A 15763-nucleotide genomic window follows, 5' to 3' on the forward strand; every position below is an offset into this window, starting at 1 on the left:
CGGATTTTTTTTTTTTCACTTCAATTTTTTTATTTATTTTTTTTTGTGGAGTGAGTGCGAACAAGTTAGCTCGTGCACATTTTACAAGCAACGTGTATTTCCAGATAAGGCCTATTAAAACGTCTCGTAGACTGATTTTTTCTTTTCTTTTAGTAAACATTAACGTAATAAGTAATTTTTTCCCTTGTTGCCTGCTTGGACTGATGCAATCGCTAATTAGCTGACTAATTTCCTTTGGGAATGAACTTCATATCTGGAGTCGTTGCTTGGGAGCTGTTTAAAATAGCTCGCCTGTTTACACGCTGCAACTAGGACATCACCATCGTATCATATGACACATACACTGAGTCGCCAAAATTTTCGGACCCTGATGTCGCATCACAATGGGTGTTTCCATCCCCGTCACTTGGTGCCCTGAATGGGGTTCCCCCCCCTCCCTTTCGAGTGTCAAGATTCTTGGTAGATCGTCTCTGAAAGGCAGTCCGGAGAGAGAGTTTGCGTTCCGAAAAACGCACGCTCATGTCTTGTTGCTGCGCGTGCATTTGCCCTTTCTCCGTCGAATATTGACTTAGTGGCTCGCGCACCTCTTCACACCTGCTGTTTGGAAAGTCGATTTGTCCCGACTCCGCCTTCCGCTTAATCCTTATCTCGGTTGCCTCCGTAGTTTTCCCGTTTTCCGTTCCCCCCCCCCCTCCCCGTTCTCTTTCGGCCGTGCCTATCTCGACGCGTTTTCCGAGGCATCCGCGCGCGCATCATCCGGAGCCCACATGGAGACGACGACAGGCAGCGAAACTAGTGTCTCTGCCGCCGTTTTCCGTTCTGCGCTTTGGCGGCGCTCAGGATACGGAGGAGCGCGCGTTCCGAGCTAGGTAGCAACAACTGCCGATGTCCACACCTGGACCCCGTTTATTTGTGTGGTGTCTGCAACCCCGGAGACGATGCTGACCCTTCCCTTGTACGTGATTGCCTTCACCGTGGGACTCTGCCTCTACTGGTTCCTATATAACGGTCCCGGCAGGAGGGTCCTGACCTTCACGCTGCAGGTAAATATACGCATGTTCGCCGTTGTCCTTCTGTGTAGGCCACCTTCACTTTCTCCCCAGCCGTCCTGCTTGCTTCCTACATCCCGATGACATTCTCCTTTCTTTGCTTTTGTGTGTACTAATGCAAGTTCTTCCCTATACAGAATTTATTTGTTTTGAAATATGGTGTTTATAAATAAATGCAAATTTTTAGAGTAAAATTGTCCATACTTTTCAATTTTGCATGGAGATAAATCAACTTTATTTAAAGCAATAATAAGGTTTAAAGTTATTAAAAACCCTTAAATTTTAATAACATTTTTTGACGAAGAAATTCTGGCCAATTTTAATACCAAAAGTTCTTTTGTTTTTGTCCAAAAATGCAATTTTTAAAAATCCAATCCCAGGACTCGCACGCCAACTAACCCAACTTAAGATTTTTGTCGAACATCATTAAACCTTCTCTTTATCTTGCACTTCCCGTTGCGTGCGTGTCAGTTTTTGTTTTTATGATTCCCACAATCGACACTTATTTCCCCCTGAGAGGGAACTATTTTTTCTCGCTGCTTAATTATCTCTATTCTTTCTCTTGAGGCCATTTCCAATATTAATTCGTTGCAAACTTGGCAAGTTTTTCCACGCTAATTAGTTTATTCATTAGCTTGCTAGATGATTAAAATGACAAGGCCTTTCTTTGTAATTAGTGCTAAGGCATATATTGTAATTATCCCATCCCTTCATTGCTTTATAGATTTAATGTCATCTTATTGTAAATCATGGCATTTGATGTTCTTCTGAGCACAGATTATCAACAATTACAACAGCTTACTAAATTCTACCAATTAGTCGTTTTTTATATATATATACTCCAGTTGTATATACGGGTTGTAATCCTCACTGCTAAACCTGTCATCTGAAAGATGTTCTCTAATTGGACATCCTCCTAATTGGGAAGATTGGTTAGCCAATTCCGTTCTCTACATAACAATGGATCACGCGGATGGCAAATTCGCAATGTAATACTCGACGTTTAATTGAAGCACGCAGAATTAGTTGGTTCTTATTTAGTTCACGTACAGTGCATAGCCAGTTTATTAGGATTCATTCCTTTAATGGGACCCGTTTTATGAGCTCTTAGTCGAGTATTTAAACGAAGTATTGTCTCGGTAGTCTCTGGCCTTGAATTTACTTTAATATATGCATTTAGGTGCAGTAGATGTTTTTTATGATGGAAGGGAAACGAAAACTATCAGCTGTATCTCATGAAATGATTTATTTTTCTGTGCACGTGTTATTTTTTTTTTTTTTATCGGTGCGTACTTCAGTTTGCATTCTCCTCCACTGCTTGAGTCTCGTTTCCTTTCATGTCTCTTCAAACAAAATTTTTAACATCTACCCGCTTGTTGACTCTTGTATCGTCATCTCTTGCATCTCATCTCCTTTTTCGCTTTTTAATAAGTGCATTTAGTCTGACTCACGAATGTCATCTCTCTCTCCTTCCCCTGTACCCCCCCCCACTCTTGTGAGCTGGTAAAAGAGATTTCGAAATCCCTCTATACATAGAATTGCTTCATTTCACGCTGAGGAAAAATAATAATAAAATATTTAGTTCAACCTACGCATCGAAAGCCCCATGTTTGCATTCTCGATGCGCTGTAGTGTTCCTCTTTCTATCGCAGAACAGCAAAATGATCTCAAGACGAAATAATTATTTAAAGATCAATTAAGTTTGTTAAATTCTGATCAGTTCAGAGTATGAGTTTAAACATTTTAAATTCGTTCCGATTGATTTTAATTTATACTATTTTCATAACCACATTTTAAAACGACAGTGTCTTAAACATAAACTTCAAAACTGAATCGGGCCATATTATATTCCACATAATAAATGTGGATTTTAAAAATACAGTTCAATTTTTAGGTCATTTTCTAAGAAAATGATGACTATATTGTGATAACATCATCAAATTCCCGATATGTTCCTCATTCATGAAATATGTTCATCAAATTCCTCAGGGATCGGACTTGGATACCTGAGGATATGTTATCCTCGGGTATCCAATCTTTGGGTTCTGCATTACCAAGTTTTTGTTATATCTTCCTGTCAACAATTTTTCTGCAAAATAATCGGTTATCTGTCAGATCTTATATCCCGAACTTTCAAGCACTTCCTTTGGTTCATTTTCCTGCCATCCAATGACTGTTTTACTAACCATTCCTCTCCCATTCTACTTAAGTGACCATACCACCTTACATTAGCTCCACTCACATTTCCTGAATGCTAACAATGTCAAGTGTCTTTCTAATTTTTAACGTGATAATACTACTATTCACTCTAGCTTCTAAAAAATATATTCCTTATCTTCTGAGTCTTGAGTTTTCTGACTTCATGGAGATGCCCTCATAATAATAATCTCTAGTCTTTAATCAACTGCTTTATTTTAACCAAAATCAGTTTAAACACTATAACCTCCGTCTCGTTATATAATTTGCTTTCCTAGAACCTCCCTATCCCTCTTCAACAATGACAGCATTTGAGGACGATGTCCCCAAGGGGATCATCTATATCCTCAGTTGGTATAGATGAGTCCTCTGGTTGGAAACACCAGGGTTCGAATATATGGATCCCGTCTACGACCAAAGGAAACTTTGAGTTGTTTTCAATCAAACGATGAGTTAACCGGTCTCATACGGAGGTGGCAGTTTCTGCCAAAATAGGCAAATCGTTCCCGTGAACACACATATCTACAGACATAGGGTATTAACTTCGAGATGGAAGAGATTAGAGCATCTTATTTTTCTACTGCACCTTTATAGATCTCGGATAAAGATTCATAATAGTAATCTCGAACAGGATTGAATCCTGTTGATTACAACAAAAAAAAAAAAAAAAAAGATGAATGTCATGATTATTTAGGTGTTACTGATAGAACTGCTTCAGTTACTTTTTTTAAGCCTAAAGTATATCTTGAAGATCGTCCTGTAGAATCCCACTGCTGGACATAGCGACTTTTTATGATGTGAAATATTTCGAAACAAGCAAGTTTAATGTTCAGATATTATTTTATTATTTCTCTTAGAAATAATAATTTAAGTTATATTCTGCTTCAGTTTTTAAATAAATTATATTAAATTTTTAAGGATATTTTTAAAATTCCAGAAATATAAGATACACCTATAAATATTTCATACGACAATTTTATAATTATTATATGACGAAAATTACTTCGTAACTGGAGAGGACGACCATGAGATGCGGTGATTGATTCATTCAATCCAATACCCTTGGAGGGTAATGGATGGCAATGCTGTAGCCAATGAAGTTCTGAGGCTCGGCTATTGCTGTTACCCTCCTGCCATGATCAGAGCTTTAATTGCTCAATAACACCTTATCCCTACACTGTCCTCTACAGATAACGGGGAATATGAAAAGCATTCTTGCTTCGCCCCTTTAAGCCAGTCCTTATAAGGACTACTTCGTAACTGTCCATGATTTTGAATTAGTGGTTTTGATTGCATGGTTATTAAAACATAAAATAATAGACACGTTGTTTGTAAAAATGTGTTTAGCAGGGATTGTTTTTCGATAAGAGTGGTTTAACATGAAATAAAATAAAGTAGCAAAGTATGTTTTAAGCATTATTGCTATCACAAGTACACATTTAGCGATCCGTGAAATTGACAAAATGAGTAAATAGTTATTTCGCAGTATAAGCAATGGGGGGGGGTGCACGGAAAGAATACATTATTTAGTTGCTTGCCTTGTCGTGTTGCGTTGGTTAATATGGGTCATGTTATTGCATTATTTATGGTTATTTGCTACATTTTTGCTAATAAGCATATAATTACTTTAAAAAAAAAAAGGCTTTTCCCGTAGGCAATCTGTGGAGTGCACGAACACCAAAGATGATAATTAATTTATAAATTAAAAAAGAAAAAAACTGAACCGAGATGAATTTTATGAATATGGCGTATTTAATTAATAGATAAAAGTTATTAATGTACGTTTTTTCCATTTTTTATAGTAATCTCGCAAATGAACGGCTGTAATTTTTTCTGAGGAAAAAAACTGCAGGAGTAAACTTATTGCAGGAAAGGGGAAGCAGGACATATTAGTAGTTAGGATGACGAAATAAAATATTAGATAAAATTAAAATAAAAACCGAGACATCCAAGGCTATGAACCAAGTGCAGTATAAGAAGAAAGAGAGAGAGGGAGCGATCTAATTTCTATGAGACCAGCTAACTCGGCTTCTACTGAAAAGATTGCGAAATTGGAACCCAGTTTTCTTGAACAATCTAAAATTTTATATTTTGGAACACGTGCCGACCGTGGGAACAGTATTCTATAGAATACTGGAAGTAGTTTAATAATAATAATAATCACAATGCGAAAAGCAAAGGGGAAGTTCGATAAAGGGCTTATTGCGAGTGCCCGTCTGGCTGGAGGCACGATTTTGAAAACAGCAGAGCTCACTAGTTTTTAACACGTGAGGTATTCCGGATGTTTAATCAGTGGAAAAATAACCCATCTTGTTTGTCTTAGGACAACAGTGACGGGAATGCGATCGCCGTTGTCTTAGAAGACTTTTACGAACAAACAGAACTTGTGTGCAGCAAATGACCGAAGCATTTAATGAAGGCTGTTTCCAAACCAAATCTCACCGAACTATGTGCAGCGATTTCAAGAGGATTGGAAGTCGCATGCCTACAGGTAAAATAAAAGTTTCTAATTCGGTGGCTGGTATGTGTAGAATCCGGGCGTGTGTGATATGCTGCAGAATTAAGTTTTTCAATGATTCCGATACGTTCCTCCGTTGGAAAATGATGGTGAACGCTCTTAGGAAGTTACCAACATTGATAGTCATCTTCTGACTTCTCTACCAATGCAGAAGGAAGATGATGAGAATAAAAGAAATATTCTTTAGTGTATTGTATAGTTTTAAGACTGTTAAGTATCTAGAAGAGCTCAATCAGTAACCATGGTGTCCTTTGGTTTGGAAAGACTTGGGCCTTAAATCCCTTTATAAAATGCAGGGAGCCTTATAAGAGCTTTTGGACTGAAGATGCGAGTTAGCCTATCTCATAGGTATTAGCATCGTTTTCTCTTTGGTAAACTGGAATTTTTCTTCCCACACAAAAGAAAACTGGCATGAGAATACACCGCTTAATAGACAGCATTGACCGTCCTATCATAGCACTGGTAAAATTCTACAAACCTACATTATTTGTAGAATTTATCATGTTTATCTCGGACCATTTGTGTCTGGTATGTGAACGGGAAGACGAAGTTATATATGAAACTCAAATGCAAAGTATATCTTTACATTTGTATACTGTATACTCCTACCAAAAAGACAACACGCGGTCAGTACAGCGGATGGAACAGATACGTCAGAAGACAAAATCCGACAATTGCACAACTAAATGGAATAGATGACTGACTGGATTGATAGTGGTGAATTTTTTTTCTCTCAATCTCACCCATGGAAAGTTTTAAACCGATAAGTATCGGTACTATGGGCGGGCTAAGAGTTAGGTGACTGGGAAACCCCGCTCTACAGAACAGATACGAAATTTTTTAAAGCGACTTGATGCCTTCAGTAATTTTACACAGGGATGTAGAAGGTTACGAGCGTATTCGGAATCCTTTTATGGAAGTCATATTTGGCTTTTCGTGAACATAAGTGATTGGTTCTCTGTTTCAGATATGTAAATTAATGAGATGTCTAGATCTGTGCTTTTCAGTGCAAAACACTTCCAGAGGGAGGAAGAGAAACTGATTGCATGACATGGACGTAGAGGATAAGTTGTGGAGGACGCTCTTGTATCTCTTTATATTCCATTTCATTAGTCTTGATTTAAAAAAAAAAAAAAAAAACTCCGGTCTATAAACAAAATATTTTGTTTTTCGAAAAGTAAGCACCACAAGAGAAAACTCTTAGTAGGAAGGGTATTATAGGCGAGCGTGGATTTGACTGTCCTAATAAATTAAAATTACAAAGGCAAGAAATCTTTGGTTGCATTCATACCTAGTAGGAATTAATTTGAAAGATACGTCACACACACACACACACACACACACACACACACACACACAATTTAAATGCTTTTTTTCTTCATCCAACACAATGAGACAATCTCACCAGCGACAAATGGCTGCAGAAAATTTACTACTTTTGTTTCGCTGCCTTGAGCCATCTACCGCTATCCGGACTTGGATCCTTATTTCATCTCTTCCTGGCATTCGAAGGATCACTTGGAGTTATGACTCCATTATTGAGATGTTCATTCCTATTATAATGGACTCGAAAACTACCTGAAACTTGGCAGAAATGTGTGTGGACCGTAAAGCTGATTACGTTGAAAAACAATTGAATAAAATTGCAGATTGAACTCCAAGGAAAGAATCTCTTTTTATTAGCGAGTAAGAATTACTCGGGTACTTCTCCTTTATTTATATATATTTCTCTATATACGTAAGTCATTTTAATTTTATTAGGTAATTTCCTACAGTATTGATCTAATACAATTTGCTTAGAACACGTTGAGAATGATCGCGTTTTTCCCGGAGAGGGTGCGCCAATTTTCCCACTCGTGATATACACCGTTTCTCTACGGAGGGATGCCATTTGTTAGTAGGATTCTGTTCCTGACTCGCTAAAAATAGAAACGGAAAAGTTACTTGCAGAAAATAAACCTTCTAGCCTATCGGGTAGCGGATAGTACAGTTGGCATTGATCTAATTAATTAGAAATAAAAAAAAAACTACAATTTTGTCACGCTGAAGAAAATGAATGCTACGCCTTCTTAAATATTTGATCAGCCAAAAAAAAAAAAAGAAAAAAAAAAGTGCACGGGACTTTTTTTTTTCCCCTCTTTTAACCGAGCGAGATATCCAAAAATGCTTTTAGTGTGTCGGACAATCTTTCACATTTAATTATATTGTTATCGTGGTGACGTCCTTCTGGAAGAGTCCTAATGTAGAAGGCACATTAACTGAGGGATGGGTTGACGCGTGTACCTAGCGGAGTGCATAGTGGTAACGTGAGTCTGCCGAGTTTCCAACCACTCTATCACATCCTTCATCACTTGCTCGCTAATGATGCATTTCTCGCTAGGATGCTATCAAAACTCGCTACGAACTTAATGGTAACCACGAAAAATCATTCTAGTATGCCTAGAGTGAGTTATCTTTCTCTCGGGGGTTGGATACATTTAAATGATGGGGTGGGAGTTGGTGCACATCAAAATATTTCCAACTGGAAATCTTCGCTTAATAAAAGTGAATAGAATTCTTTGAAGAATCTATCAACTACTGTTAAAAGGGGGGCGCTGTAGACTAGAGCCGAAGCAATGGGAAGATTAGGAGCTGATAGATAAAAAGAAGTTAATCAGAATGCTAGCAAGCGCCAATTCTCTTCCTTCCGGCTAGTAAGAGCCACACGTTTAAGATAAGTACTGCATCCTCTGTGGCTGATGCGAATTCTTTTGTCTACACAATGGTGAGTCGTTCCAGCTTCTTAACTGTATGTCCAAATGCGGTGATAAAGTTCATTTCTTGGCTCACCTGTCGCACTACAAAAGCTATGAAGGACTTAGCAAGTTTGATGGAAGATTCAGACTGTTAGTTTTATTCGTAGAATATTTCAGGTGTAGAGTCTTCGAAATTTTCCTGCTTAGTAACTGAAAACATTAAAAGTCACTCCTCATCTCATCGCTTATTTGTTAGTTTTATTTCTCCACTGCTGGCTAATAGCCATGAATTGGGCGCCAATATCCTGTTTTGGTTTCTTTTGACGTGTTTTTCTCCACTGGGGGAATAAGACTTTTCCCACGAGATAAAAACTCTTGTTATTTCGACCTTTTGTGTTTTTTTCCGAACTTCGTTACATGCTGTTCTCATGGGTTATTTTTCGATCTATTTCAAATACTTAGTTCGCGAATGGCACAAATGCTTGCTATTTCTCATTTGAAGGCTGTCGTCTAACGAAATACACATAAAATGGAATTTTTGTAACCTCGTGTTTATTTTTTTAAGCTATTGGATGTTTTTCTGTAGCAACTTAATGCGAACATTTGCTTTGAACTTCCGATTTAATTCAAACCCTTGCGAAATCAATTTACGGTATGTTTAATCAGAGGTAATTTCTATTCCTACTGACAGTTACGTTTGAAATTAACGAAAATCTTTCTATTTCTCTTCAGTAGGAGATGGCGTTCTAGGATAAAATATTCTTTTTGATTTTAAGCAAGTTGTGAACTGCCTTTAAATCGAAAATATTCTCACAACACAGAATTATCTGCCCCTGTAAAGCACGCTTTCTTACAATACATAAATGCATTTCAGTATAGACAGTTGTTGAAACTTCATCGATATGTTCTAGTAAGAAACATAATTTCTGCTTCGCATTTTAACAAGGAAATATATATAATGCAAGGTTAACAGAGGTATATTACTTTGGAAAAATACGATGTTATCGAGTCTACTAGATGAAAAGTAGAAAGCGGTCTTGTCTGATTCAACTGAAAGGAAGGAGGCAAAAAAAAAAAAAACTTTATCCTCTTGCCTCGGAGTCTGAGAAAAGCCCTTATTTAAACATCAGGAAAAGACTTATGATGGTCAGAGGGTAAGGGCAAACAGCTCCAACTTGTTAGTCTTCGAAAAATAAAGACTCCGGAGACGACATTTAATAGGTGTAATCCAGGGGCTTTCGGAGTATTAGAGAACTTGCTACATTAGAAAGGCTTGTTCGTTCGCTGGCACAAGGCGCGCGCACACATACACACAACAACAGAGGGAGAAAAAGAGATTACCGAGCTCCACGGAGAAGTAAATTAACTTAATCTAGAAGAAAGAGATGTCGTCTTACGTTTGATTCTCTTCCCGTATTCGGATTTTCAGATTCTATTTCATTTTTATTCTCTGGAGTTGTTTTTCTTGGAGGGAGCAGCTTAATGTCGGCCAATTAATATAGAATGGGGAGAAATGGGGGATGTGTAATCGACCTTTTTTTTGTGTTTAATCTTTTACAAGCGTCATTGAGTTTGGGTTTCTTCTAGGAAATCCACCGAGTGTGATTTGTCAGTTATTATGATTCGCAAACTCTTATTTCTCCATCGAGCGAAGGCAATTGTCTCGGCATTTAGAAAACGGTGACGAAGTTTTACTCAAGTGTTTTTCTTGCACCGCTAGTCCTATTTTCTAAACGATAAAAAAAAATAAGTTGATCACAAATTACTAATGGATATTTTCTGAGCTGCAATTATTAAAAAAAAAAAAGAAAAAGAAAAGAAAATATCAAAAGGAATGCAATTAGGAATCCATATCAATACTTGAAGTAGGGAAAAACCATCAAAAACATGAAATGTGGAAAGGCAGCCTGGAAGTGCATGATATTCGACCAGAAATGCGCGCATATGAAGGTACACTGTCGAATTCCAAATAATTGAAGAGTTATCACATCCATATAGAGAAATAAAACTGCACTTGAGATTTACAGAGGAATTTTCTTAATATGTGTTACATGCAAGAAAAGAAAATTGTAAATGGCGAACCTTGGAAAACAATCTGGACAAATAAGGGTTGTCTGAATCAGATTTTGTAAAATTGAAGACGGTCAACAAATCAGGGAAATACAGGGTGTCCCAAAATTCACGCAAGAAGTAATTTTGATAGAAAACACAGGGTTTTAATTAAAAATTGTAATTTCTTATTGATTCATAAAGTATACAGTATAGGGTTATGCATAGAATAGCATATCGGGTAAATGGCCTCCACGGCTTTGCTGGCACATACGCACTCTTTTGTCGAAATTTTCCATGACCGTTTTGCATAAATGTGGCTGAATTTCGTTGATACAGTGTTCAATTTCCTCCTTCAAGACGTGGGCTTGTTGGCATAAACCTTAGACAAAAAACCCCGAAGAAAAAAGTCCAACGGCGTTAAGTCACATGATCTGGGCGGCCAATTCTGATCACCAAAACAGGAAATTACACGACCAGGAAATGACTCATGCAGTAATTGAATTGTTTCTCGGGCTGTATGGCATGTGGCACAGTCTTGTTGAAACCCCATGTCGTCCACATCCATATCTTGCAATTTAGGCACAAAAAACTGGATTATCATGTCGCGATAGCGAGCACCATTAACTGTTATTGCCTTACCAGCCGCATTTTCGAAGAAGAAATGGACCGATGATGCCTCCAGCCCAAAATCCGCACCAAACAGTGACACGTTGTGGATGCATTTGTTTCTCAACAATCACTCGTGGATTTTCTGAACCCCAAATGCGACAATTTTGTCGATTAACGAAGCCATTAAGATGAAAATGAGCCTCATCGCTGAAGATGATTTTGTTCGAAAAATAAGCATCCACTTGTTGTTGTTCCATAATCTATTCAACGAACTCTCTTCGCTGTGTGTGGTCATTTTTAAGAACCCTGAACTGTCAGCTGTCACGCTGTCTTTTTTCCCTCGTTGGCAACACTTTACCGCACAAATGGCGCTCAATTTAAATCTTGCGTGAATGTTGGGACACCCTGTATAACAATCTATATTTAAGAAAAGCTGCTCAAAACACTAATTATGAGTAAAATGATATACAGAGGATATATACACAGTATATTCCTTTTCCCACGTAACCAAGTAGAAGTAGCTTAGACGTGAATATATTTCACGTCTAAGCTATTTCTATATATAGAGGCTAATTACTTCATATCACTTGCCTTAGTATGTATCCCATAATGCAAAGCACCCCCCCCTCCCTTTCAGGCGTGTATAATGCAATGCATAATGGGAAGGGCCACTACTCGGAACGCTTTCGACCTTTATTGTGGTATCTTCAATTGGAGCCAGACCCGGGAGAGATACCAATGTTTATAGTCCTTATAAGGACTGGCTTAAAGGGGCGAAGCAATATTGCTTTTCATATTCCCCGTTGTCTGTAGAGGACAGTGTAAGGAAAAGGTGTTAATTTGAGCTATAAAGCTCTGATCATGGCAGGAGGGTAACAGCAATAGCCGAGCCTCAGTTAGAACGTCACTGGCTACAGCATTGCCATCCGTTACCCTCCAAGGGTACCAATTTTAGTCGCCACGTACGACATGCATTAGCTACATTGGTGCTATTCTTATCCCGGCAACCACACGGAGAGATACCAATGTTGAAGTAATGCAGAAATCATATATATCTCATATACAAGTAGGTAAAAGGTGCTTGATTTTCTTAATAAAAATCTCTGGATGAAAGAAAGATGTAGAAAGTTTTTTACCTTGGTTGTAAAATACGTTAAAGAAACCAAGAAATTTTATACTTGGCTTTAATCTTTTTCCCAAGCAAGTAAAACAAAGTTTTGTGCATGAAGTAGCTCAGACGTCAATATTTAAGGTAAAAAACTTTCTACATCTTTCTCTCATCCAGAGATTTTTATTAATAAGGTCAAGCACCTTTTGTCTACTTGTATATGAGATATATATGACTTCTGCATTACTTCAACCTTGGTATCTCTCCCCGGTCTGGTTCCCACTGAAGAGACTTCAATAAAGGTCGAAACCGGTCTGGGTAGTGGCCATTCCCGTTATGAATTGCATTATACACATCCAAAAGGGGAGTGTGCATTGCATTATGGGATACATACTAAGGCAAGTGATATGAAGTCATTAGCCTCGATATACAAGTAGCTTAGATGTGAATATATTTCACGCGCAAAATTTCTTGGTATCTTTTAACGTATAATACGACCAAGGTAAAAAAAAAAACATATATAACGTATACTTGTTGTGAAGGAATTGCAGAAAAATGTTTTTTTATATAAAATCACTGTATATATATCCTTGTCTTACACTACCTATCTTCAGTATTGGAATGCATCTGCGTTGACCACGTTACGAAGAAAGGTGGTATTGAACCCGATATCAGAATCGGAAATATTGAAGCATAGCTCGCTATGCAGATTTTGTTTTATTCCTTAGGGGGACCTGTTTGGCCGAGCGATTAGCGTACCCGCTCCTCAATCAACGTGCTTTGCGTAGATGTTTGTTTGAGGTAATGGATTTCATTGCCCCGCTTACTGGAGGCCTGAAGTGGCTTGCAAAGTTCCATGTTTTGGTCTCTAGAGAAGGGTTTCCTTCTTATGTAACAAAATAAAATTTAGAAAATATACAAAATTAATAAAAATCGAAAAACTCATTAACTCAAAGTCAGTACTAATGTACTATAGGTTTGTGACCTTTTCGTGGGGGGGGATATATATATATAAAAAGAATGTGAAATAAATCCAGCATAAGCCTTCAGGATTTCTAAATAAATGGGAACTACTGTAATCAGCAAGACAAAGCCAAGGAAAATAGGCAGAAATACTGAAAATATCAACTATAGAATAAATGAAACATTTCGGTTACTTAGGCACGATTTTTAGTGAAGAGGGTAAATTAAATATGAAAATAGCAACAGAATTATCAAAACTGGTAGGGCGGAGAATCGGTTGAAAAAAAAAAAAGTATACGAAATAAGACAAAAAAAAAATGATAAAACACCAAAGTAGTCTAGTTGTATAAAAGATAGTATTCAAACCAATTTTAATGGATGTATCCGACAGCCGGATTGGAAATAAGTTGATTATAAATACTTAGAGGTCCGCGCGGTTAGCCTAGTGGCTTTGCGCTTCGCAACCATATGCCTGAGGAAGGAGTGTCCAAGGTTCGATTCCCGTCAACGACGTGAGGAGCTCAAGGATCTTCCTCAGCCATAGCCAAGTTAGCCGGTCTTGGGCGCGGACAGCAGGGTTTTTCTCCCCCAGTTTATCTGCGGTTTTTTCTCCCGCAAGCAGACCAACTGGCCCGTGAACATACACTGATTGCGGTCATGAATATTGCCCTTAGGGGATGCAGCAGAGGAGTGGCGAACCGACTACATTATACGCCAGTAACCCCCTCATTAGGAGGGGGACTCAATTCGTCCTAGGACCGACGAGAGGGATAGGAAAGACTAGGGACTATATCGATGTGGAAATTACTGAAGTAAACGCATGGCATCAGTTAAAAAGAATAATTAAAATGAAGACATTAATAATAAACGTGATATAGCGCATAAGAAAGCATGAGCAGATGGTACGGTCACTTACATAGTATGGAAAAGGAAAGGCTAGCAAAACCGATGTTTGAATGGCAGCATGAAGAACCAGAGAGCTACCAAGATCTACGTGGATTGGTGGCTGAAGTGTTTAATGGAAATTCTACCATAAGCCTCGCAGATCAAACATCTGCGATGCTTATGGTAGAATATTAACGAGAGAAAACGAATTGAGTGTTTGAAGTAATGTTCTTCGCATCGGAGCTATCTGTGTGGAAGTGTGTTCATTTGAAAGGATTGGTTTTAAGTAATTAACGAAAACATACCGTACATTTAAAATAAAATAGGGGAAAAAACCGTATCCCACCCACGGTTAATGTGAAAAGTTTTTATTCGTTTGGTTATTTATTAGCTTGCAATAGTGACCCTGTGGATACTGCGTTGATATAGTTATATGTTAATCATTTAAAATTTTTCTTTGAAATAATTGTAATCTCTAACTTATAATTCAAAATAATAAAAGCGTAAATAATATCAAATTATAAATATAATTTGAAAGTTAAACGTTTTAAAATACGTTATAATTACTATACACCTTTTTATAAATTTCATATATTTTGATTAAATCATAAGCATTTTAAATTCGTATTAATATTAATAAAGCGAGGTTTGTGTAGATGATTTGATCATGATAACAATGAATCGATGGGAAACAACTTCTCAGAGAAATGGAAAAGTTTTCTCTCAATTCTTTCCTTGAAATGAATTGATAATTGCCTTTTTTGTATGCATATGTATATATTTTTCTCCTTTTTGATGTTCCAGTGCTTATTCATTATGTTTTCTGTAGCTATTTGATATCGCCACCAATGAGCAGCTATACTATAATTTCTGATGGCACTTCTTTCCTTATGTAGAGACACGACACAGATGAAGACTTTGTACACATCTTGAAGTAGACATTTTTGCGTCTTTTATTTCTTTCTTCAATTGCCCTTATGTTCTCCTTTCCAATGGTTTCTGTTGCTAAAAGTATCTGCTATTGTACAAAATCTTTGAAATAACAGTTTTTTCCCATTTCAAATAGCCAGTTATCTACTAGCCCAAAGAATTGGTTGCATTAGATGGTTTCCCCCCCCTAACTGTCTATAAAGGGAGTTTATTACCGCCCATTGAGGAGCACGCAGAAGGCAATTCTCTCCATCTGTCTCTCAACAGAGGCACTACTAGAAGTAGATAAGGATGCGACAACTCCGCTCCAACTTATCACTCGCATTCTTGAATATTCATACGGTGGACAAAAAAAGAATGAAAATAAAGTTGCGTCTTAGTTCCGCTACAAATTTACGGCCGTTATTAAATTATTTATGGAAACACGGAAATCTTGTATCCGGCACGTGGGATGAAGACCGAAGCAATGCGCGAAATCCACTCGCGGGGGGATGCAGGACGGAGTGGATGTTGCGATGGGCGATGTAGCTAGCGGAATTCCCGAGTTTGTCTTCGTAATTTGAGCCGAAAATCGATGGTTGTGTCCGTGATTTGTGTATTTGAAATATTTTCAAAATAGCGTACGACTTGGCCAGTGTTTTTTTAATTATTATTTTATTTTTATTTATTTATTATTTTTTTTTATTCCATTTCTTTAGAATAATGAGGTGTGTGTTTG

At 37.6% G+C, this 15763-nt stretch overlaps 1 protein-coding gene across 2 annotated transcripts in view; it reads left to right on the forward strand.

Moving 5' to 3' along the window:
• LOC150099941 (uncharacterized) overlaps positions 1-15763 on the forward strand; it is a 371458-nt gene that overhangs the window by 249290 nt on the left and 106405 nt on the right. The gene's annotated exons all lie outside the window — the stretch shown is intronic.

The sequence above is a fragment of the Typopeltis vanoorti genome, chromosome 13, assembly GCF_054136105.1.
Source record: "Typopeltis vanoorti isolate ZY-2024b chromosome 13, IOZ_Tvanoo_1.0, whole genome shotgun sequence".
Taxonomy (NCBI): Eukaryota; Metazoa; Arthropoda; class Arachnida; order Uropygi; family Thelyphonidae; genus Typopeltis; species Typopeltis vanoorti.